Genomic DNA, 27,250 nt, shown 5'->3' on the forward strand with positions numbered 1-27,250 from the left:
CTATGTCTTTTTGTTCTGAGAGTTTTAACCGCGATCAAGTTTTGCTTATTTTAATCTGAACGTCCTGGCAGTCACATCACCTAAAACAAACAAACGAACCTCAAGTAATAAAAGGAAAATATTTATACTTTCTGATAAAAATTGTTAAAACATTACATGAGAGGTACCTTGACTTGCAACAAGCAATCAATGCTTTTGATTTATATATAGTTTGTACTGATAAATACAATAATACATGCACTTGTGACAGCGTTCTCATAACTTGAACGCTCTGATAACTCGAACACTTTATCTCGGTTCCGTGAAGGTCGAGTTAGTCGAGTTTCACTGTATATAACACTAACAATAATCTGTATATATAACACTAACAATAACCCGTATATATAACACTAACAATCAACTGTATATATATAACACTAACAATAACCCGTAACAATTATTCTCGAGTTTGAGAAAGTGTTTGAGAGGCACAGTTGGTAGTGTGCTTGACTAACAAATGGAATATCAGAGTTCGATTCCCGTATGAGGCAAGCTTTTTCCTAATGCTCGTCAAACATGCTTTTACCATGGCTTTGAACAAACAGACAGACACAGTTCTTATTATAGTAAAGATTGGTCTTTCAATAACTTTGAACTTCTTCATGCATATTATTTTTGCTCGCCTTTTCTGTCATAAAGCGCAGAGAATAAGTATTAACAGAACTATTCTGAAATGCTAGAAAGCGGTTGACTAGCACAAATGCTAGGTGTCGGTCCATCAAGCTGAGTGTCACTTGTTCCAGTCCTAAACGAAGCAATCCTTTATTCAAACCTTCAACCATGTCTTTAGACAGATGGGGGCTTCCTCATACCTCAGCATATGATATTAATCTGAACAATACTTAGTATGTTCAACTCATTGCGTGGCAGACCAAATACTCGTATACAAACATGTTATGTTTTGATATTTGGTTCCACAGCTCAAAAAATTGGTGACAAACACTTACGTAAACTAAATGTAACATTAAAACAAATTTATTCATTATTTAAAATACTAAATAAAGAGTTAGTCAATAAACCGAAATTCAAAGAATTTACCTTGACTTTACATAAATCAGAGACAAATGAGATGAAGCCTTAGTAGCGCAGTGCATAGGTAAAAGGGGTGATAGCGATAAGAAAGTATCATTTGGGCTACATCAACTTTAAATTTAACAGAACTTGTTTACATCTTTTATTTTTATATTTAGTGCTTCGAATTTAATTTTCAAGTATTTTGGCGAACATCACCGCTTGTACTTCTTTCAAGCTATGGAGCTATGTATGGAGCTATCTAGCTAACAAATACTAGATGGCTCCATAGAGTTTCAAAGATTCAATGAATGTTTATTCGTGTTCTTCTCCATTTCTTTGTTTTTGTTTTATTATTAGAGCACTCTTGTGTTTCTTTTCTTACCACCACTGGACTAAATTAGTCTAAGATCTAAAATTTTGAAACTAAAAGAACAAGTTATGAAGCACCCATTAATAATATTAAAACACTTGAGACCTAAACTATGTTAGGTATAACTGTGTACTTATGGACTGATTTACAAACATAGTGTTTCGAGAAACTTACAACTTCGTATCAGAATTGATTTGAAATGTCATGACACATGTTTACTCAAATTTTAAAATGAATGTCAAAGTATGACGGCAATATTTATTAGCTTCAAGTTATTGGCTAATTTTCTTAACAACCATAAGATGACGTTCTGTATCAAATTATGAAACCTTGTCTCTAGTGCGACGTTGTGCGCTGCGTGGTAGTTAGAGTTTACGATGAACTACCAGTTTACCATAATGCCTTGCATATGAAAAGATCAACTATGACTCCCATAAGCTAAAGCACTATATACCATTGTCAGGTAAAAGGATACCTTGATATAAGCTCGACTATAATATCCTCTTCGACATGTCCAAAAGCCGTTTGCATTCGCTCTCGCTGTAAATCGTATCCAGTTATTAAATTTTTCAAACGTTATGTTGCTTCCTTCAGGTCTACTCCATAGCAACTCGGGTACATAGGTAGTACTGTCAAAGAAACTAAAAGTGTTAGAAGTGTATTTCCCATCAGCAACTTCTCATGCTCAACTTGCATTTATGAATATTTCTGCATAACACATTGTTAACCAATGAAAAACCATTAATTTTTAAATTAGCCAATCAGGTATAGGGAAGAGTTTAGCTCCAATAAGCTCTTCGCTTGATTGAAACTTGAGGGGCAAATATTTAATAACAGCCTGAAGTACATAATAAGTTGCTTAATTTGACAAATCGCATCCTTTATTGCACTATATTATTAATACATACGTACATATAATTATGCAGGTTTTACTCCGCCCAAAACTCACAATTCTTTAAAGTTTTTTTCTGTGGACCAAATATTAAATGTTTGCCTGTTATTGACGGCACTTTTGGGGAGTGTAAACTATCTTTAGTGATTATTGGTTGATACATCTAGAAAAATTAATGAAAGTATTTGAGCAAGTTTTATTTAGCCTTGGCTCAAAAGCTTTTGAGTTCGACAAAGGTAGTTGTAAAAACTAATGAGCCAATTGCAGTTATTCATAGCCTTAGAGCTAAGATTAAGAGAAAAACCTAAATCATAGTTGTATATGTATCACCAGCTGTATTGTTCTTAATCTTAACTCACAGACTTCATTAAGTTTAAAGGAAGTTGGTAAACAAAGTAATCATCAAGGGAGGTTTATGGAAAATATAAAATGCTCAACCAAAGATCTCTAACTGCTAACAAAAATGAGAAAATATGCCAACTTTTTGCTTTGTGTCAGTGGTGTATAGAATCTTTTCAAGACTGTCATGCTAAAGCAAGACTACATAGGCCATACAAGTACACTCAGAGACTATGTAAGTCATACAAGTAGTAGCTTACATTGAGAGACAATATAAGTCATACAAGTAGTACACTCAGAAACTATGTAAGTCATACAAGTAGTACATACAGAGACTATGTAAATCATACAAGTAGTACACTCAGAGACTATGTAAGTCATACAAGTAGTACACTCATAGACTATGTGAGTCATAAAAGAAGGACACACAGAGACTACGTAAGTCATACAAGTAGTACACTCAGAGACTATGTGAGTCATACAAGTAGGACACACTGAGATTATGTAAGTCATACGACTAGTTCACAGAGACTATGAGTCATACAAGTATTACGCACAGAGGCTATGTAAATCATACAAGTAGTACACTCAAAGACAATGTAAGTCATACAAGTATAGTACACTCAGAGACTATGTAAGTCATACAAGAAGGACACACAGAGACTATGTAGGTCATACAAGTAGTACACACAGAGACATTGTAAGTCACACAAGTAGTACATACAGAGACAATGTAAGTCATACAAGTAGTACACTCAGAGAATATGTAAGTCATACAAGTAGTACATACAAAGATTATGTAAGTCATACAATTAGTACACACAGAGACTATGTAAGTCATACAAGTAGTACACACAGAGACTATGTAAGTCATACAAGAAGGACACACAGAGACTATGTAGGTCATACAAGTAGTACACACAGAGACAATGTAAGTCATACAAGTAGTACACTCAAAGACTATGTAAGTCATACAAGTAGTACACATAGAGACTATGTAAGTCATACAAGTAGTACACTCAAAGACTATGTAAGTCATACAAGTAGTACACATAGAGACTATGTAAGTCATACAAGTAGTACACACAGAGACTATGTAAGTCATACAAGTAGTACATACAGAGATTATGTAAGTCATACAAGTAGTACACTCAGAGACTATGTAAGTCATACAAGTAGTACACTCAGAGACAATGTAAGTCATACAAGTAGTACACTCAAAGACTATGTAAGTCATACAAGCAGTACACTCAAAGACTATGTAAGTCATACAATTAGTACACTCGGAAACTGTGTAAGTCATACAAGTATTACACACAGATACTATGTAAGTCATACAAGTAGTACACTCAGAGATTATGTAGGTCATACAAGTAGTACACACAGAGACTATGAGTCATACAAGTATTACACACAGAGACTATGTAAGTCATAAGACTAGTTCACAGAGACTATGTATATCAGACAAGCGGTACACTCAGAGATTATTTGTCACACGAGTTTCTATATAATTTTGCTTAAGAATGACATTTCTTCATTCCATTATGGCTGCTCGTCTATTAAAAAACTAACAAAGATGTCATGAATTTGGGGCACCACAAATATTTCACAAACATTAGTATCACAGGAATTGTCCCTGCGATGAAGTCTGAAACAAATGTATGTTTTCAGATCCTTCACATCAATCTACATGATGTGGATGAACCTTAAGAAGAAAACCACTAGAACTGAAGGCAGGTTTACCACAAACCAACGAAAAAGATAACCATCAGCCATTGTTGAACTAATGCGAGCAGAGGTTCAACAGACAAGGTTGGCTTTCTGACCAATCTGCTGACCAAAAACTGTTTCTATAAGATTTACCATATATTCATTATACCAATTACGAAAGTTGATGACAGGGAGATGTTTTCAGCTTTATTTTTGGCATCTCCACAAATGTTGATATCAAAGATGCACTACTTTATTGATAGCAATCTGACTACAAACACTTTACTAAACCCCTTGAGCGTTGGTTGACTATAGAATAAAGGAAAACCTAAATTGCTAAAATAACAACAATTCTTTATAAAAACTTTTATATGGTTTGGAATGTTTAACATTCGTTTGGTTTAAGAAATACAACGAAGCTTCATACACAGTGTCTGACATTGGTCAAGCTAAAGATGGAAATCTTATAAAACAATTGTACATGTTATCATAGTTGGGATTTAAAGATTGATGTGCTAAAATTACATTCAATACAATTAAATACATACAATTAAATTCCGACTAGATTTACAATTCCCAATTTGTGTACATGTATTTTGCTTTACAATCTTTGTGTTTCTAGAAATAGTTCTGCTGTGAAAACACTATTACGGATACTTATTATTAGAGTTGCCCCAATTTTAGTACCGGAATCGGTATCGGTGTCGATATGGGTGTTAGGTATCTGAATCGGTATCGGCCGATCTTTTCTTAAAAATCTGAAACTTCAGATACTTTTTACAGATCAACTATTGAACAGAAAACAGTTGTCATTTGCACAGCTGTCATTTGGATAGCTTTGGATATTGTCAAGTCATTATTTGAAGCCGCCAGAGTTGAAAAATTAGTAAAACGTTATTTTAGTATAAAATTATTAGCATAGGACTACTTACTTGCCCTGATACAAGCATATAAGTTTGCAAGTGTGGCCCTCAATACAAGTTACATTACTGCCTTCAGGAGGGTACTGCAGAGAAACAGGTGGTACTAAGTTTGGCTGATTACTAGATCCTAGAAGAACATTGAGTTGATTGTTCCCCACTATAACTTTGTCAACGCGCTGTCCTAAAGTTGCTCTGCATATATAGAAATTGCCATTTAATTGGTCCTGGTTTGTTAGGAGAGCAAAATGTAGGCTTCCTACAAGTAATAAATAACAATTAGGAAGATTAGCTAAGATGAGAAAAGTGGTGTAGAATGTACACACACTTACAAAAACTCTGTCCAACACACGTGAGCTATTTAAGAAAAAATAAATTTAGCAGTATATATTGTCAACAAAGATTTAGATGAGGTTGCTGTGATTCGTGTCAGAATACCGTTATGCTGGTCTGATCACAATTCACATACCTGAAACAAAAATTTGTGATAGACAAACCTTTTTATTTGTGATATTGATTAATAGAACCGTAAAACAGCCAAAGGTTCAAGAGTGGCACTTCTTAGCATAACAATTTTTCATAAAAAGCCCACTATCATTACCCCTAATATCACCTCTACGTTATCTACAGACGTTAAACTATACAATTGTGTTCTAAAGAAACTTTCAGCGTCATAGGCTGAAGGTAACTTCAGCGTAGGAATTTTGCTAAATATTTATATCAGAAAAAAAAAATCTTGTTACTGCCACAAGCGTAGCAATTTCCTAAAGTGGAAAAAGTGGATAGCTCTCACTACTATGTTTAATATTCCTCTATTTCAATAATGTGAAGCAAACAGAGAGCACTGCACTAAATGCTTTTGGCGATAGAACAAGCTGGAGCGAGCAGGAAGGAGCTGAAAGCAACAGTGTGCGCTGTACTCAACACTTCATATAATACAGCTTGGTGGAACTAACAGGAAGGAGCTGAAACCAATTTGTTATACTCTTTAAACTCCTTATAGTTGTAGAGACTTTGGTTTTTTGTCTACTTGAATGAAAACCTCAATAAAGATGTTGATATGTATGTATCAGCATACATGTATATGTACAGACTAGCAGAATGCTCGGCGTTGCAGGGGCATTTAAAGCCAGCTTATAATGTAGTTGCCTTCTACTTACCATTAGTTTGGCACATTGCTAATGGCTAATTTAAGTAAGCTTGTTATCTACCGCTCTTAGTAATACATAAAATGACGTTGCGCCGTAACGGAGAGCGGAAGCGTATTTTCACCCCCACTGCGACTTACATCGCCCAAAGAATCCATCAATCTTGCTTAGCTAAATATATATATTTCTTAAAGTATGTCGTCTGTGGATCTGTCTGTCATTCCAGCTATAGCTATTAAAATCTTGATATTAAAATTTTGATAGATTTGAACTCACGACAAATGAATTGACAAGTTCCTTATCCGGACGCTCTACCACTGAGCTACAACAGCATATTGATCAAAGGCGTTTTCATATACCGCAAACCCCATGTGCATGCTAACTATTTAGCATTGCGCCGGCACGTTACGATGCCCCTGTTCAGAAATATTTTGGGACCTAAGTATATGCAACACGATGCTTCTTCGTCTTTTTTCATTAGAGCTAATAGTTTATCTCGAGCTTCAAACTTGGCGATTCTTAGAAAAGATATACGTTACATCGGCATAAAAATTGGTTTACTTACTCAATATTTACTTCACATCTACATTTATTTGATCTCCTATGTTATTTCCGCTGCTCCGAAGACTTTTTCCCAGCCACACTAAGTTTTCTTAATTCTGAACGTGTTAATTGAAACTCTAAGAATTCTATTAACTCTATGAAATGATGCTTTTTTTCGTCTTCGCCGTACTAGAGCTAATTTGTTTTCCGCACAACAGTAGCGACATTAATGTCTCTCGAAATTGAAATTTGGCGATTATGCCTCTGTTCAGCATCATTTGTTATAATAAAAACGGTTCGCAAACAGATGATAAACACTGATAGAATTTTAGTTAAAAGTTTACTAAAATGCATACGAAAACTTCTTTCAAGTATGTTTTTAGTAAGCTAAATTCATATAAGTTAGATTCAGCGTTTATGTTACATATCTGTCTTCAAGGTAAGAACTCTGCACATAGAACATTGGAATGCTACATTTTTTGCAATCATACCCACAAAATGCACAAAATTTATTGTAGGTAACTGTAGTTACTAAGGTTAATATATTGTTTCATATTGTTTGTCATCATTAAAAACATACTATTTTTAATGATGACAATTTTGATGGTTTTTAACAGGCAGTGATTGCATTAGATATAGTTACCATAATAGGTTTCTATACCACTAAATACCACCGGGTTTCTATACCACTATACGTCTATCATATATTTTCACCTTATGATGACAACACTGAAACGAACTAAAATCATATAATCGTATAACAAGTAATTTTTTATTGTCATCATAACTAAACAAGTTATATTTGGCCATAACTTGCTAATGATTTCACATTTACATTTAAACACATTTACAGTTTTGTTTATCCTCCCAATTTATTTCAACAAAACACTTCTTTCATGATATGAAATTTAAAAGTTGTGGTTGTTTAAAAAAGCTTGAAAACCATTGCAGTTGTTTTCTTTTTCTTCTTAATTCATTTCAACTGCTTAGAATTATTTTCTAATGATATGAAGTTTGACAGTTAGAATATGGTATGTTAAATAAAAATTGATTATCTGTACAAATACTTTTTTATTATCCGGGCAATGCCCGGTAATACAGCTAGTATATATATATATAAATATATATATATATATATAGAGGGTTGGTCTTTGTAGACCAACCCTGTCCAGAGATATATGCGTTTGAATGAGGCCCTCTTTTAAAAAGCTCACTTTCCAGCGGGTGCTTCTTTCGTGACGTCACTAGTGATACATCTGAAAAGAAACCACGATAAATAAATATAAGGTCGCTTCATTAGCCAATCATCAGCGCGAAATTTTTATATAGGTCGTAATAAATGTTATCACTCGTAAAATGCGTTGTCTGTCATATCAAATTTAGGGATTTTACTCTATTATTAAATCACATGGACATCGATATTTACTAAATTAATTAACATCATTTCTTTAATGAATTTCTCGATCGACACGTTTTATTGGCGAACAACAGAATTGTAAAAATTGCTGTGAAGTTACTGCGAAGGTGACTCCAAGTTTTTTGGGCATTAGGTGGTTAAAGTGCTACGGAGGAAGATCGGAGAATGGAGGTAAATTTATCTTTTACTTTGAGTCTCCTATAGATATAATGTTGAGTTTACACTCAGATTATATTTCCCTGTTTGAGGCTAAAATGTAATTTCCTGCGCGTGCGAGATACGTATGTACAGTGAGTTCTTGACGGCTTCTTTTTAATTCATAGCATCTAGCAATACTATGGCTTAGATTGATGAATATACTAAAGGTAATATTTTAGTACTCATTAATACATGTACTAATTAATAAAATTATAACTTTTTGCTATCACTAATCATCATTTTATATTTTTTTATCGGTTCACCTAGCTACATTTGCTTCAAATTTTCTGTGGCAGTTTTATCTAGTAAATTAGATTTATGATTTGACTTTAGATGTTCACTTTTCACTTGTAGAAAGTGAAGAAAATCGATTGATCAATGCAAATCTTTAACTTCCAGAACCAAAGCTTCGAATCGTTGGCTTGGCGTACTTGTGCCTTTGTTAAACATTTATTCGTTTTTAAAATTACACTCGCAATCTATCAAACTCCCAATTTGAAAGCTTTTAGTAGATACGCGTTAGAATAACATATCTATGAATGACGTATATTTATTGCATTTGTTTTACTGATTACAGGATGTTTATTTGGTCCCACCCGCCGGAGCAGCTTTGTCAGTGTGGAAACTGCCATAAATGGGAAACAGAGACTTGAATGTGTGCTGCATAAACCATGATGTTTTGTTTAAGTTTGCTGCAGTAGATGAATTTGTCTTATTGTATCAGCTAAAACTATGTGAGTGGCCACGACTTCATGAATATTTTTAATTAAAGCTTTATGCCGACATGAAAATATTTTTGCTTGTAAAAATTATATAATAAAATAATATTGTTGAAGATAATGCAAAACATGATTTGCAGAATATTGTAGTGAATTGGATACGGTACATGGATGTCCGCAGAACTGGAGAATGTGAGTTCAAATCCAGTTTGCAGCAGAGTTCTCATCCTTAAAACTTTATCCCTATATGTATATTCTTTTCAAAGACGCAGCTTGCTTATTTTACTTACGGTATAGTAAGAAACTAGTTTTCGGCGTGGGCAATGATATATACATGTATATCATATACATATATATATGTATATGTATATGCATATGTCATATACAGCCCCATCCCCAGGATAGGCGACGGGCGTAATGTGGGCGGGGCTTTTGGGAGGCTGTATATCGCTGGTGTGGGTAGCGACGGAACTGTGCTGATACAAAGGCCTTATTTTACATAGTTTGCTTGACAGAATTACCGTAGACCGGTAGAATTGGTAGTCGGTACTCAAATGTTTACACAGTATTTGGAGAAAGTGAGTAAGACAAATTTTCAATTTTCGTTATTTGAGGCCTTTGAAACATTCGTAATAATGTATCTGCAGCTGGATTTAGAATTTTATTCTAGCCAACATGAGCAAATACAAAATAAAATGTATGCCAATAGAGCAGCGTAGGACTAGACTTTTATCGCAAATAACCGATGTGAATACGAGATATATTGACAGATATATCATGCGTGACATCATTTTGGGCAAGTCTAGGCATGGTTTTTTCGCCTGAGCATTTTTACCGCAATCAGATTTTTTCGATTTTAATCTTCAAATATCTTGGCAATGAGATCGCCTAACACAACAAACAACATATCAACTGAAAGAGAAAAAAAAATCTTTCTTTTTAAGATCAACTCAAATTTGGCGCAACCACATCTTCAAGCTACACGAAATTCAAGGTATTTATTAGGCAAATAGTCATTACATTGGTTATAATACTCATGCTTAAAGCATTTGCTTGGGGGTAATAACTAGCATTGTGTACTGTTAAGCATAACGATTGTTATAATGGCCCAAAGTGCGGGTATTGTTTTAGTAAAAGATTTTAGTCAAGATCTAGCTTTCCAGGTAAGTTACTCAAATTTATTAGGTAATTATTCTACATGTATTATTCTTGCAACGCCGAGTGTTCACCTAGTCTACACGTATATATATATATATAAGTTTCAGTATTTGTCTGTCTGTAGTTAGTGTGTCCAGTTATAGCAATGAAGTTCTAAACACAAACAATCCGCTTTGCGCTAGAATCAAACTTGGAGCCTCCAATTCGGCAGACAGGCATCCAGTCTTATCCATTATACAACGCACCAAATATACTTTGAAATAAATGTACTCATAATATTTATTCTATGCCAATCTTCAATGCTGGTTGGTTAAGTTACTCAAATTTATTGAGTAAAGAAACTCAGCCTTTTGGAAGGTAAATTTTCTACGCAAAAACTTTTTATTACTTGTGTAACTCTGGGTATTTAATTAGTAGTTTAATAAAACTGGCAACTTTTAAAGTCTTCTTTCATGTCACCTCTCAACATGCATCTGAAAAGGTATTGCAAGACAAACAGCCTAGCTTTTTGTTTAAACTGTGGAACTTGATCATAAAGTTGTTACCCGTTATAGGATTTATGTGGATTCGCTCCGACTCAACAACGTAATCTGATACGCTTATTAAATCTGTCTTCAACCAGGTGAAATTCAGCAAATTCCAGTCGAAGATGTCTTCCGGTACAAAGGTAATCTGTTGGACTAGGCATGGAATTATAAGAGGCTGGTGTACCTGTTCACTCCACACAACACGTGGGAAGGGTTCCGGGAATGGTTGAGCCTTTTTGATGCCTACAAATGTAATCTATGTAAGAATAATATACCATATTTGTACATAAAATTACTTCTAAAAATAGGCATATTACAATGCCAAAATTAAAACTACCAAACAGAAATCGCATTCAATGTAAAAACCTATTCAACTGAAGAAATAAACCGAACAGAATTTTCTAATCAGTATCAGTTGAATTGAATTCAAGTTAAATCACAAGTAGCTAAAGATGAATATGTAGACTGTTACGGCAGAACGCCATGACCAGGGCTAGCCTCCTTGCCACCATGGTCACAGGGCCAAACCTTCAAGTCACAGAAGAAGGCTTGGTCACCGTTGAAGAATTCCGGACAACCGAGGAAACCGTACTAGCAGACCGAATGTAAAATAATAAGAAAAATGGGTGGAGCCTAAAAAGGAGGAAAAATATAAAAGTAACACAAAAGAATCGTTTGAGCACACTCTCTGCATGTTTACATATATGGTTTACTAACTGTGCTACCAGGCGTTTACATGGTATTAAAAACCAGCTTATAAACCAGGGCTGGGCAAAGTGCAGCTCTAGAGCCGCATGTGGCTCTTCGCAAATTTTGTTGCGGCTCTTTCAACTCTGTGAAAATTCAATTTTTTTTGACGTATATAAAATATCCTTATAATATAGTTACTGTACAAAACTACATGCATTGTGACATATTAGGCTTATTTGAATGTGCACTATTACTGCATTATATATAGCCTACACATGCATCATGAGTCATAGTTCATGGCATCATGAACGTATAGCTTTTCCGATGTAATAACGTTTGTTGCTGACCTAATGAGGACAAAATTAGAATGCTCTAGAAATTTTCACCAGGAAGTCATTTCATCATGATTTCATAATGCTGGCTTATATAAGATGCTGTCTCTTAGTTGAACATGTCATTTGCAATTAAGCCAATTAATGTAGTGGGAGTAGCAATGACATCTTTAACAAAACGAACCATTTCCAGAGTTACAATGGAAACTTCACAAAGTAAACGAAGTAGAAACGAATCTACAAGATAATTCCAAGGTGAGTGGAGCCTGAAATATATGTTCATCTTTAGGCATGGCAAACCTGCAATGTCTATTGTGCCAGGAAATGGTCTCCGCTAACAACAAGACGAACATCAAACGACATCATGAGACGAAACACAGAGAGTTTACTACTACATTTCTACTGGTATTTGTAGCTAGACATCAAAAGTTAGATAAACTTCGGAAATCACTAAATTTTTTAGAAATATATAAGCTAGCCTCTTTCATAGCTGCTGATAAACGTACTACAGAAGCTCCTCTACGAGTCTCAAAGATTCCTGCAAAAGCAATGCTTCCCTATTCTCATGCTGAGATTGTAAATAATCCATAGTTGAGGCTATGGAACTACTTTTTTCCAGATAAGCGTGATGTGATTGGTAAATTCAAGGCAATACCACTTTCTAAGAAAACTGCTACTGGTAGAATTAAAAGCATTTATGATTATCTCAGTATGACTTTGCTAAACCATATAGACCAGGCAGATTACTTTCCAATTGCTATTGATGAATCTACTGATATAATGGGTTTAGTTCAATTAGCAGTTTCTGTAAGGTATGTAGGCTACTGTGTGTACACTAACAACTGGTAATGTCATTTTACCATGCAGTTGCAAGCTGAAATCATACAAGTGCATTTTAAAAGACAGTAAAGAAGGAACATAACTCCAAATAGAAAATATGCAACTATTTTGTGATATTTGTTTCCAAAATACTAACCCACACATTTATACTACATGCTTCTTTATAAAGCATCAGCATGTTTCTTTATAAAGCATAGTATAATTCTTTAGTCCTATACCCTGTGTTACATATTCTTTGATGGTAAAGAAAGGAAGGAGGGGCTTCATAATTTGGCTGAATTAGAAGGAGAAACCAATGGTCAGGCTATTTATGATGCCCTCGTTAAAGGACTTGATAATATAAAGATAACTCTCTACAAATGCATATCTGTAACAACAGATGGCGCACTAGTCATGGTTGGAAGAGATCAAGGGCTCATAACTAGATTGAAGAAGGATATTCCAACAATGCTAGCATTCCAATGCATCATCCACCAAATTGTTTTATGCGGAAAACTAAATGATCACTTTCAACAACTAATGTATAAGGCTATGAAGATGATCAATTTCCTCAAAAGTCAATCAGCTCTCAGACACAGAAACTTAAGGAAGTTTCTCAAAGAAAGCGATGCCACTAGTGAGGATTTGTTAACATAAAATAAAATTAGATGGCTAAGTAAGGGAAATGTTCTGTCAAGGTTGTGGAGAATTTGTCAGGAGCTAACCTCATTTTTAAATACATGCACAAGCTTGATTGCAAAACAGTTTCAAGAGATGATGAGCTCTTTTAAAGATATGAGTGACCTCGCCTTCCTTGTTGACATCTGCGGCCATTTGAATGATCTGAACCTCAAGCTTCAAGGGACTATCATTGATACACTACCAGCTGTTTAAACCTTCTCCCATAAGTTGGAGTTGTTTCTAGTGGATGTGTAAGGTGATATGCTTCACTTTCCTACTCTAAAAGCATCTTTAGATGAGGATGAACAAATGGCCTCTTGTACAGCTGATTACACTCCCTTTATAGAAAAGCTTCAACAAAAGTTTAGCAATCGATTTAGTCAGTCTCACTCTTTGAAACACATGATCAAGCTCATAAAAGCACTTCAGAAGGCAAAGCCTAATGGAGAGTGGGTTACTCAGTTGCCATTGAAGAGTGTTAATGCCTCATCTCTGCAACTGGAGTTGTGTAACCTCTAAGGTACAGATATAAATGAAATTGAGGAGGGCTTCTACTTGAAAGCTTCAACAAAGGCTAAATATCCACAGCTTGCTCAACTAGGAAGATGGTGGTACACCGTGTTTGCTGCTACATACCCTACAGGATGAAAATATTCGATGGTTATAAAAATTCGCGATTTCGCGAACAGTCCATTCCGCGAATTATTAAATTCCACGAAAAATTAGTTTTATTTTTAATCACAAGGGAGAATAACTACTGTCTCAAAATTAATAACTAGCCGCTAGGCATAAATACTAAACGTAGTTGAGTTCCAAGACCTTTTTAAAATCATTGCCGGGGCTTTGAGCTAACACCATTGCCAATGCATCACATTTCTTTACAAAATTATTCAAGGTTGTCACAAGATATGCAGAATGGCGTCATCACAAAAACCTCTCCTACAGTCTTTTGACATTGAAATAAACTCCATCAATCTCTAATACCATAGTTGAGGACGATAATGATTCTGATCTGGACATTATTGTATGTATTTGATTTGCAGTGCAGATACGTTTTTCCATAATTAACTGCGTTAGTTAATTCTTTTGTTTAAAAACTGATCGCTTTCATTAAATACTTTAGCTGTTGTTTTTGTACTTCCTTAACACTTATTAATATATTTTTTGTGTGTTTACTGCAGATTGAGAATGAAATATAACCTATTCCGGTTACGAAAACTAGAGACAAGTAGTAATATTCATCAAGGCAGGAATATTGGCAGAGAAGCAACCAGTCACCCTAGACCCCTTCATCAACAACAACTCCTTGATATTGCTGCAGCAAACATGATTATATTATGTATTTCATATAGATATATTATAATTTATTACAAACTTGAGTGTACAAATAAAATATTTCAAATACAAATAATATTTTACAAACGATGAATGGAGTAAATAAAAACAGTTTAGTCCATATGGCGGTTGTCTAGCAATAAAATTAAACTGGTACTCTTGATATGTGAATACTAGCGTATAATGGTGCTCTCTGACAAGTTATTTTGGTAATAGCAGCTCTATATCACTGTCACTGTCTTGGGTAGATGTTAAAGGTGATTTTCTTGCTACTACATGGCTGGTGAGGAAGTTATCATCAGAACTCTCCTCGTGGCTTACTATTGCAAAGTTCTGCCGGTTGGCCAAAACTTTGTGCTCGTAAAGGTGTTTTTGTCCTTTTTTTAAAACAGATATATTCTTCTCGTTAGCAGCTGCGGTCACTTCTACCTTAATTTCAAGACCTCCCTGAATGATTGGTGATCTTCTAAGAATGACATCTACCACCCTTGCAGTCATTGTGCCTCCGTGTATGATGAAAAATCTCTCTCTCACACTAAAACAAATAAAGAAGCTGTAGGGATGGAAAAAATAAATATTGCGTCATACCAAAAAACTAAAGTAAAATTCAATTAATTTAGTAAATAGTTTTGAAGAAAACTCATTACTTACCACAAGTTGTTGGTTCATCAAAGGCCTCCAAATCGATGAATATTCGTGAAAACCTCTGAACGCAGCAAAAAATTTATAGCTTAGCACGATCGACTCTTAGTTGTAAGCTAAATAGAAACCAAAACACGTAATGTGCGCATGTGTAGGGTTAACTCTATTGCTAGTTGCAATAGAGTTATTACTCTTCATAGAGAGTGACAGTGTTCAGCCACGAAAAAATTAATCCGCGAATATGCATGAAATGGCAATTTTCGCAAAATTTAACTCTACTAATAAATTCATCCTGTAGGGTATATATGTGAATCAGCATTTTCATACATGAATAATATCAAGAGCAAGTTGAGATCCACTTTGACTCGAGATCACTTGTGTCAGCTCCTAAGAATAGCATGCTACAGTAGAGAGCCAGATTACCAAGAGATAATGAGCAGCCATAAACAATTCTATAAATCTCACTAAACTTTAAGTTATACAAAGCTCTTTAGGCTCGCTTCAACATTATTCAATGCTGTTGCAAAAGTATCCTAATAAATAAATTTCATTACAATACCACTACCAAACTTGTATTATCAGTATGAAATGTTATACAGTAATACACATATTATGCAGCTCCCAAAAATCTTGCAACTTTGAAACTTGGCTCTTTGAGAAAAAACATTGCCCATCCCTGTTATAAACAATGAGAGGTAATAAGAGTTGTCTGCCACTTACTATTAGCTTGGCACTTTGCCAATGGATAAATTGAGTAAGTTTACTAATAAGCGCTACCCATTTTCATGACCTTGCGTCGCAATGGAGAGCTGTAGCCTATTTGCTCCTATATATCGACATATATCGCCTAATGAATGCATCATGTTAGTGTGGCAGAATTGGTAAAGTTTTGGACTGGAGAACTGGAGGGTTCAAGATCAAATCTTGTGCGTTATGGATTTTTTATTCCAAGATTTTAATAGCTATAGCCGGACATACCCACATACCCACACACAAACTTTGAGAAATGTATATATGGATTGCCTATCTTACATGTATGCTGAAGTATATTTATTTGTTTATTTAAATATACATAGGCCAATAAATACTGTAAGTATATTTATTGTTGGAGTTTACCATGCGGTATTATCGCTTGACTGTCTCGTAGAGAGTTAAGGGAACTAGCAACTTTACAACAGTTAGTTTGTGTTCACAGAAAGAAGTCGGATGCACATGGTGATAATTTTATTTTTTACAAAAATGATTATCTTTAAAAATAGACATGCTCAATTCTTGTATGGTCAGTTATCTAATGAATCTTGTGTTTAATTTCTAGTTATATTGATTTAGAGAAGCATTCTTTGTATATCCTGTATTAGATTTTTTCATAGCAGTTAGAATTGCATGTCTGTTTAGAGAATTTAGATCTAAGAGTCAAAGAAGCACCTTCATTCTACTTTACACAAATCATTTTACTGTAGTTCTTACGATCAATAAAATGAGTTGTAGTACATCAGAAATATTTAATTTACTTCATTTTTATGCAAACTGTGGAAATTACCATTGTCCAATTATTCTGCAGCGTTGCAAAATCTGTTGTAAATTCTCATAACTGCGAAATTTCTTTGATGTCAAACAATATCTTATCTTCAAAACACATTTCATATTTCAATTTTTAAGTAGAGTACAGCGTAGATGATTCGAAGCGGTTTCATTACAACGTTTGCTACAATTCTTATTAAGATCTTCACTACAATCTTTACTACAATCTTTACTACAGTCTTTACTACAATCTTTACTACAATCTTTACTACAATCTTTACTACAGTCTTTAGTACAATCTTCACTACAATCTTCACTACAATTGTCGCTACAATCTTTACTACAATCTTCACTACAATCGTCGCTACAATCTTTACTACAATCTTTACTACAGTCTTTACTACAATCGTCGCTACAATCTATACTACAATCTATGCTACAATCTTTACTACAATCTTCACTACAACCTTCACTACAATTGTCGCTACAATCTTTACTACAGTCTTTACTACAATCTTTACTACAATCTTTACTACAATCTTTACTACATTCTTCACTACAATCTAAACTACAGTCTTTACTACAATCTTTACCACAATCTTTACTACAATCTTCACTACAATCTTTTCTATAATCTTTACTACAGTCTTTACTACAATCTTTACTACAATCTTTACTACAATCTTTACTACAATCTTTACTACAATCTTTACTACAATCTTTACTACAATCTTTACTACAATCTTTACTACAATCTTTACTACAATCTTTACTACAATCTTTACTACAATCTTCACTACAATCTTTACTACAATCTTTATTACAATTATTACTACAATCTTTACTACAATCTTTACTACAATCTTCACTACAATCTTTACTACAATCTTTACTATAATCTTTACTACAATCTTTACTACAATCTTCACTACAATCTATACTACAGTCTTTACTACAATCTTTACTACAATCTTTACTACAATCTTTACTACAATCTTTACTACAATCTTCACTACAATCTTCACTACAATCTTCACTACAATCTTTACTACAATCTTTACTACAATCTTTACTACAATCTTTACTACAATCTTTACTACAATCTTTACTACAATCTTCACTACAATTGTCGCTACAATCTTTACTACAGTCTTTACTACAATCTTCACTACAATCTTTACTACAATCTTCACTACAATCTTCACTACAATTGTCGCTACAATCTTTACTACAATCTTCACTACAATCGTCGCTACAATCTTTATTACAATCTTTACCACAATCTTTACTACAATCTATACTACAATCTTTATTACAACTTCTTTACCACAATCTTTACTACAATCTTTACCACAATCTTTACTACAATCTTTACCACAATCTTTACTACAATCTTTACTACAATCTTTACCACAATCTTTACTACAATCTTTACTATAATCTTTACTACAATCTTTACTACAATCTTTACTACAGTCACATATTAACCTTGTTATATAAACTACGATGGATTGAACAAGTTACAGCATTACTTGGAAATTTGTACGATTTTCTGATTACAAACTTTATGCAAGGCCAATTCCTGATGATACTACAGAAGTTTAGCAGTGCTATTGTGCTAAAAAGTTGAGTGAGATAAACTTGTTGATGTCACTCATTTCACACGAGTGTGATTTCTTTAAAGACTGCTGAAGTCTTTATATGTGATAGCTCATATTCACAGTGTATTTTGGACACATTCACACTCCGCACACAAACTGAAAAGCTTAACTTAGTGACTAATGTAAAATAGTTTTTTCTTCATCGTTGGAGATGGCTGAAAAATGATCCAAACTTAACCTTTCCTGCAGTAAACCTTGTCTGGATGGAGTAGTGAGGTAGTTATAATAATTTGTACAAGTAAGCCCATTACTATCGTGATACTGTTTTGCAAGTGTTAATAACGCTAAAACTGGTGCTTGGATATTAAAATGTTTGTGAATTACTTTGAAATTGTGATAAAAGTAGTTTCACTTTACTTTGAGAACTTTTTGGAAATTATTTTTTATCTTTAGAGAACACCAACAATAAAACTGAGCGATCCTTCCGGACGCATTACATTCATACCAACTTCTAGTCTTTAAAGACCACGTATACCAACTTCTTAAAAACTAAACCACAGAAGCAACAAATAAACTTGCAATGGTATGACAACTACCAACATAAACAAACTAAACTAAACATAAACTGAAACCATCACACCATTTAAATTTGGTTGTTGTTTAAAGATATTAACATACCTGGACGAATGATGCGAACTGGTGGAGATCGGGCTATATAGCCATAGAGGTTAGTAGCCAGACAAGTGTAGTATCCATTTATTGTTATAGATGCATCTTCAGAATCAGCTGACAAATTCCTGGCCAATTTTAGCGTCGAATCTTGCGTAAGAGGCTCTTCTTTAACAGCTTGAGGCAGTGGCGAGTCCGAGTACCTGCCTGCCAATGTCTCGGCAAACATAAACGTAATATTATCTGCATTCGTAGCTTCACATTTTAAAATATGTTTTGATTTAAAGGACCACACCTTTATTAAATTGTTCGGGTGATCTGAGTCCGATGGTGAGATTATGGTTGGAGGTTTATCAACTAAGCTCCGTAATATATCACCTAAAAACATACAAATAGTCGATGGTGCACATGCTTTACCGGCTGCAAGATAAGACTAGAATATTGTACATAAGAACCTAGAGATGTTTGCAGAGTAATTACAGTTATAACTCAAATCGTATGAAAACGCATTCACCAGTTGTCCATTTAACAATTAAATATTTATCAGAACAAATTGAATTAAAAAGAAAGCATTAAAATCTGTGTTAATAAATTTCATTTTGTCATCTGGTGTAAATTTTACAGGCATATGCTCTGTGCCTGTCCCGATGTCTCTAAAAAATATTTGGTTTCAAAGTTCTGTCTGGTTCCTGAGAACCAGTTATTTATACACCTACCTACTGGCTATCCATCTTAAAAAGAGAAAAGATTTCGGGCACTGCCGGTCTTGCTGCTTGTAAACAATACATCTGACAATATTTAAATGCCAAATTAAATACATTACACAGTCTAAATAGGAGTAAAATGGTGTATGTGAAAATATGGCAGAATGACCTTCACCTTTTCTTGTTTACTTACGATTACTAGCTGATAAGTGAGTGCATTCAGCTGAGCAGTCACTACTTTTAGTTAGTGCACAAACTAAGGGGCTCCAATTTATCAAATTGTTTTATACGACTGTTCTACTAATACATGTAGTTTGTGCATCTGAATGATATGATTATCAGAACAAGCTGTTTCTGTGGTTATTCTTTCTTGCAGTCAGTTGAGATGACTGAAACTGTCTATAGTTGTGTTTCCTTACGCTGCATGCGAATGTTCAAGTGATTTCTGGTGTTCGCTGTACCAGAGTCACTCTCTCAACAGCAAATATATGTTATCCCGAGGGCATGAACAGGTTGAGTGAGACATGCTAGTATTTCCATCCTGTTGCAACGGTTGGTCGATAGATACGTTTGTTTATCCTCGTCGTTTAGATGCTGCCACAGTGAATCACTGGCATAGTGCAGTACTTTTACAGACGTTGTTTTTTTATTTCTGTGAAGTTGTCCCGCTCACCCTCCCTATTTATATGAAGTTTGACGGTTTAGCTGTCATGGTCTCGACCCATACACAGGTGATATCGGGTTACATGTGTTACGGGTAGCCGGTCCATTTAGCCAGACCTGACCATATTATTAATAACGAAACCAAAAGGGAATTTACAAAATTAGTGAAAAAGCGGTATTTGCATGGGTTTGCTAGTGAGCTGCCTGGATGACACCAAAATAACATACATGTAGTTTGCAAGCTAAATTTATGATTAAATATTTGAAGGTATACCGGATAGAATGAAAGGGTTTAATTGAAGTGGGCTAAAGTTGTTGGCTAACATGACATATGAATGGTTAACATCCAAGGTTTAAACACTGTAAATGGTACCGGGTCATTTTGTCTGGCTCAATGCTAAAACTCCTCCGGTGTTGCTAATGCAAAGTTTGCTGTTTTTATCTGCATTTGATCACTGTCATGTTTTTATGTCATAAATTGTACATGCCGCATTCACCTAAGCAAACATATCTATTTAGTTTATTAGAGATGCATTTGTGAAAAGAAGTTAGTGTTACTTGCATCTCACTATTTTTAGTGTTGCCCACAGCATGGCAGTCTCAGCCTAGTTACTAGTTACTAGTCAGTCCTATGTGAGACTGTAAGTTTTACTAGGCATTTATAGCTGCTAGTATTTGGTGCTTCTAAAAGTAAACGGCGATCATTTACAGCTAAGAGCTATAGAAGTACAATAAGAGGAGTTGCCTTCTTTTTGGGAAACAATGGTTACCCTACAAGATGAAAATATTCGATAGTTATAAGAATTCGCGATTTCGTGAACAGTCAATTCCGCGAAGTATTAAATTCCGTGAAAAATTAGTTCTATTTTTAATCACAAGGGAGAATAACTACTAGTAGTATGTAGAGAGCAGATCTACACACGTTTGCACTTAAAGTGAGATTTTGGGTACATTTTAGCCCGAGAACCTCGGAGAATGGTGTTGTCTGATGGAAAGTTTGGGGGGGTAGGTGTGTGAGTGTTGGGAGCTAAGGTTATGAAGTTTGAGAGGAATTGTGGGAAGGATGCGGTGCTGGTCGAGAGGAATTGTGGGAAGGATGAGGTGAAGAGGGCGATGGTTTCGGGTTTCGATGCGATGGGTTTGGGGTTCGGGTGTCGACGAGTTGAGCGATCGATCGTCGAATGGTTGGGGTTGGGTTGGCGACCGGTGGGGTGAACGGTGTTATGTCGTTTCGGTTGAATGAACGCTGATGTTGGACGAGTTCGGGCGTGTCTATTCGTGGAATCGGTTAAGTCTCCCTTCGTTATAAAACTCTTTAAAGATGAGTAATAAGAAAGGGGAAAGTCGAATGATTTATTCATTATGAAAAATTTTGTTCAACTAGAAGGAATATAAAAATATATAAAATTATGGAAACTATTCATAAGGATAATTCTAAAGTTTACAATTCTTGAAAAGAAGAAAAAGATAATACAGATGGATTAGTTGAAGATGCTGTATTATTACATAAACATTTTGATAACATCACTAAATCTACATCAAAACTGCTTCGACAAAGTTTGCTTCAATTTTTTGGACCGGTTTTAATATTACTTGCAATAACTGTAGCTTCATCTTCGATTGAATATTTTTTTATTCGGATTTCAGGAGAAAAGATGAATGCTACTGTGAACTATGTAGAAGTATTTTTTCAAAATCTTATGAATAATGAAAGTGTGATTTTTGAAAACATCTCCTCATCATTATAATTAGTTGAAATGAAAACTTCAATGTTAGTAATTATCAAAACATGGAGAAAGACGGACTACAATCAATTGATGTGAGGTTACATTCTCCTTTCACATCTATGATAACAGGACCAACAGGATCAGGAAAAACTCAACTCGTTAAACGGTTGATTGAACAATCTCAATTAATATCTACCCCTTCTCCAATCGAAATTATATATTGCTATGGAATATGGCAGGAAGCTTTTGAGGATATGAAAGGAGTGGAATTTCATGAAGGATTGAAAGATCCGAGTACTTTTCCCAAAGATGGAGAAAATAGATGGATGATCATTGATGATCTAATGGAGGAATTATCATCAAATATCAAGATGGCTAACAATTTGTATACTCGAGAAAGTCACCATCTAAATATTAGTATTTTTACTATTACACAAAACTTATTCTTTGGTAAACTTAGAACAATTTCGTTGAATAGTCACTATTTTTTTATAGGAAAAAACCCCAGGGATTCTACATCAATCACATTTTTAGGAAAACAAGTTTTTCCTGGACAAGTTAAATATTTTCAGGAATCCTACCGAGATGCAACATCTTCACCATATTCCTTCATGCGACTGGACCTCCGACAAGAAACCGATGATACAATGAGAATTATGGGAAATTTCCCTCCTGTTGACTCTACACCTATGATTATTTATAAGCCTAATTAAGCAATCGATTTTGAATGGAATTCCATAATTAAATAAAACAAGTATATATTCCAAGTTCTCTTTAAATATTCACCATACTACTTCTGTATCTTCTTCTGAGTGATTACTATAACATCACTAAAATTTTCACATAGATATGGCTGAAACAAAAAGAATTCAACGAAATTTACTAACTTTATTAACTCTAGTTGGTGATTCTATTTCTTCTCAACATTCAATTATTAAAAATGCTAAAACGGATTTAATTTTAGCAATTATTGATTGTGTGAAATTACTCATTAAAAGAAAAGAACGACTAACTGCTGCTCAGTATAAAGCTTTGAATCGACAAAGTACGAACATCGCTCGACTGATTAGTCCTAAAACATCGAATTTGGAAAAGAAACAACTTTTGCAAAAAGGAGGGTTTTTATCGGCTTTACTAGGTCCGATCGCGGGTGCTATACTCCCAGGATTAGTTGAACCATTGCTCGGAGGATTGTTTAAACAACGAAAAAGAAGATAATTAAGTTATCATGGATAATTCTCCACTTTCTAAGAGAATGAAAAAAAACAGAGTAATTCTGCAAATACTGAACAGTCTTACAGATGAACTTGCAAGTTCTGCTTTACCTCATATGAAAGAAGAAGTAATTAGAACATTACTTGAAATTGTTAAAAATATTATATATGGGAATGTACCTTTAACGAAAAATCAATACCATTCTCTGAGTCAACATAAAAAGGAGTTGATGAATATTATCGATGAAAACAAACCTCTTAAATATAAACGAAAGATTTTGCAAAACGGAAGAGGATTATTGAAACGGATTATAAAGCCATCCCTCAACTTGTATTAATCATTCAGCAGGAAGATGAGCTTTCCTAAGTACACAAAAAAATTTTTTTTGGTTTCTGAAGACGACTACAAAAGAAACCAATTTAAAAGTCAACAGGATTCAAAAATTATCAATGATGGCTATAGTTCGTCACTTCGTTTTAATCCAATAGAAAATCCAAGAGTAAGTAAGGTTAAGGAGACCAGAGATAGGATGCGTCAAATTAATAACGATAACACTATTTCAGACTATAACAAAGTTAATTTGTATGCAGCTGAACTTCAAAATTTTTTAGATGAAATGAAATCAATTCGGAGTTATCCAATTCAACAGTCTCCGACTATTCGAAAACCGATTTCAATGATGTCACAAACACCTTCAGCACCTCAAAATTCAAAAGAAACTCTAAAGAAAGACACACCTGAATTACCCGAAGATAATTCGTCTCAAGACTCTACAGTTTTAAAAGAATCGCCAAAAAAAGAAGACACATTATCACCACCGAAGTTAAACGAAGAAGAACCATCGTCAAAATCTTCTAGATCTTATTCCATTTCTTCAATAGTTGAAGACTTCGGTTCGAAACAAGATCAAACTAAAGCGAAAAAACTTCTGGAAAAATTGGAAAAGTCTGGAAATTATGATTCTTTAACCGGGAAAATAACAGGATCTACAGGAGAGATTAAACCTGAGAACTTACGAAATCTTCTTGAAAGAAAGTTTCGTGATAAAGATAGATCAATTGTATCTTCTCCCTTTTCTCTAAGTTCATTTGAGAAACAATTTAACCTATTTGAAAAAATTATCAAGGAGTCGAACTCGAATTTATCAAATAAATCAAAATCCAATTCGAATAGATCGTCTTCACGAAAACCTTATGTAGGAACAAGAGGAAAATGGACGACTTACTAAATGAATTCTATTATACCCCGGATCTAACATCTTCATTAGGTGGAGCACGAAAACTGATTGAAGCACTTCGGAGAAAAGAAAGCGAACAAGAAGTTAGAGAATGGTTAAGTGGTGAAGATGCTTATACGTTACACAAACAAATAAAAACGAAATTTAGAAGAAGACCTACAATTGTTGCAGGAGTTGGTGAACAATTACAGGCTGATTTAATGGATGTTAGATCTCATCGAGCTGAAAATGATGGAATTACATTTTTACTTACATTGATTGATGTTTTTTCAAGAAAAGCATGGGTAGAACCTCTTGTTAACAAATCAGGTATATTGGTAGAAAAAGCCTTAAAAAAAGTATTGGATGGAACTAATTATAGAGTTTTTCAAACAGACAAAGGAAAAGAGTTTAATAATCGAGATGTCAAAAAAGTTTTGAAAGAAAATAAAGTAAAATGGTTTACATCTGAGAATGAGACAATTAAAGCTTCCATCATAGAACGATTCAACAAAACATTACGGATGAAGATGTATAGATTCATGACATATTCGGATGAACGAAGATATATTGATGTTTTACCACAAATGGTAAAAGCATATAACAATACTATTCACACAACATTAGGAATAAAACCGAATGATGTAAATTATGAAAATCAAGAAAGAATCTGGAATAGGATTTATGAAAATGGAGAATATAGTTCTGACAGTACTCTCAAATTCAATATTGATGATTACGTTCGTATTAGTAAAGCTAGAACAGCTTTCGAAAGAGGTTTCACAATAAATTGGACGGTTGAAGTTTTTCAAATTACAGAAGTACTTGATTTTGAAAGACCGATTATCTATAAATTACGTGATTTGGCAAACGAACCGGTTGATGGAACTTTTTATGAAGATGAACTACAGAAAGTAAAAAAAACCCACATTTTTTCGAATCGAGAAAATTCTCAAATCTCGGAAACGAGGAAGAACAAAGGAAATACTCGTTAAATGGATGGGATATCCTGATTCATTCAATAGCTGGGTCAATGAAAGAGATTTTGTTAAATAAAAGAGGATGATAAGGAATTGAACTTCATTGAAAGAATTGAAAATGTCGGAGTTCGTAACTCTTCCTTCTGATGCTAGTTTTAGTGACTTTCCTAAAAATACTAATTCAAACTTTACAGTTAGACTAGCCAGATATGTAGATTTTACAGAAGGACAATGGGAAGTTGCTCTAAAAGATATATCGTTTTTAAATAATTGGCCAAATGTAGTAGAAGGGATAATAAGCATCACAAAAGCGGAACTTAATGGGAGATTTCGTCGTTTCGACATAAAAATTGGAAATGGAAGATACGAAGATATAGATGAAGTAATTCAACGAGCTCATGATGTTCTAAAATCCTTCAATTTCCATCCAACTATAGAATTCGAATACGACAAAATATCCAACAAATCTATGTTGTATGTAAGAGATTCGAGTGTTCAGGTTTCGTTTTCACAAGATTTCGCAAATATCTTAGGATTAGATCCGAAGATAACTTATAATGTGGGAAAACACGGAAACATCACATCTCCGGATATCAACTATGGATTTACATCATTATACGTATATTCATCAATTGTAAGTAACAGACTCGTTGGAGATGCAAATGTACGATTGTTACGAGTTGTCCCAGTAAGTGGAAAGAAGTTCTCTCGAGTTTATACAGAATTCAGTCAAGCGCATTACGTTGAAGTAGATAAAATTTCTACTGATGTGATAGAGACCCTTATAACAAGTGATGATGGAGAAAAAGTACCATTTGATGGAGGGAAGGTTATACTAACGGTTCATTTCAGAAAGAAACAATGAATTCCATATTAATTCCATATACTCCAGAAGACTCAAAAAACTTTTACATTCAATATTACACGTCTAATCAAACAGGAAATGGCGGATTGACACCATATAAAGGAAAAAGAGTGATGGGAAATGGACGACTATCAGGAATATTTAAAAAATTAGCAAAAGCTGTTGCGCCTCTAGCAAAAAAAACGGCTATCTCATTAGGGAAAAAAGGGTTAGATGCTGCATCCAATTATCTTAATAACATGGTAGAGAGACCAAAAGAAGAAGAAGAAGAAGAAACAGATGAAGTAGTAATTCCAAGAGTTAGAAAACCTGGGAAAAGAAAATTAAATAACCGTAGCAAACCTGCAAAACGACGGAGAAAAGCCACTCCAAATATTTTTTAAAATTTGAAATGTTTTATATATTATTATCTCAATATTTTTAGTTCATTTCATTGACATACATCAATAGTGAAAGATGAGTTCTGGAGAGATTGGTTCAACAGGTTTAAAAATAACGGGTTCTCCTTTTACGATAAACGAAAGTTTGGGTATATTTGATGTTCCGGGCACACATAGTTCGGTGGAGCACGGATATTATAGTGAATTAGGTCCATC

Source organism: Watersipora subatra, chromosome 1 (assembly GCF_963576615.1).
Source record: "Watersipora subatra chromosome 1, tzWatSuba1.1, whole genome shotgun sequence".
In the NCBI taxonomy this organism is placed as follows: domain Eukaryota; kingdom Metazoa; phylum Bryozoa; class Gymnolaemata; order Cheilostomatida; family Watersiporidae; genus Watersipora; species Watersipora subatra.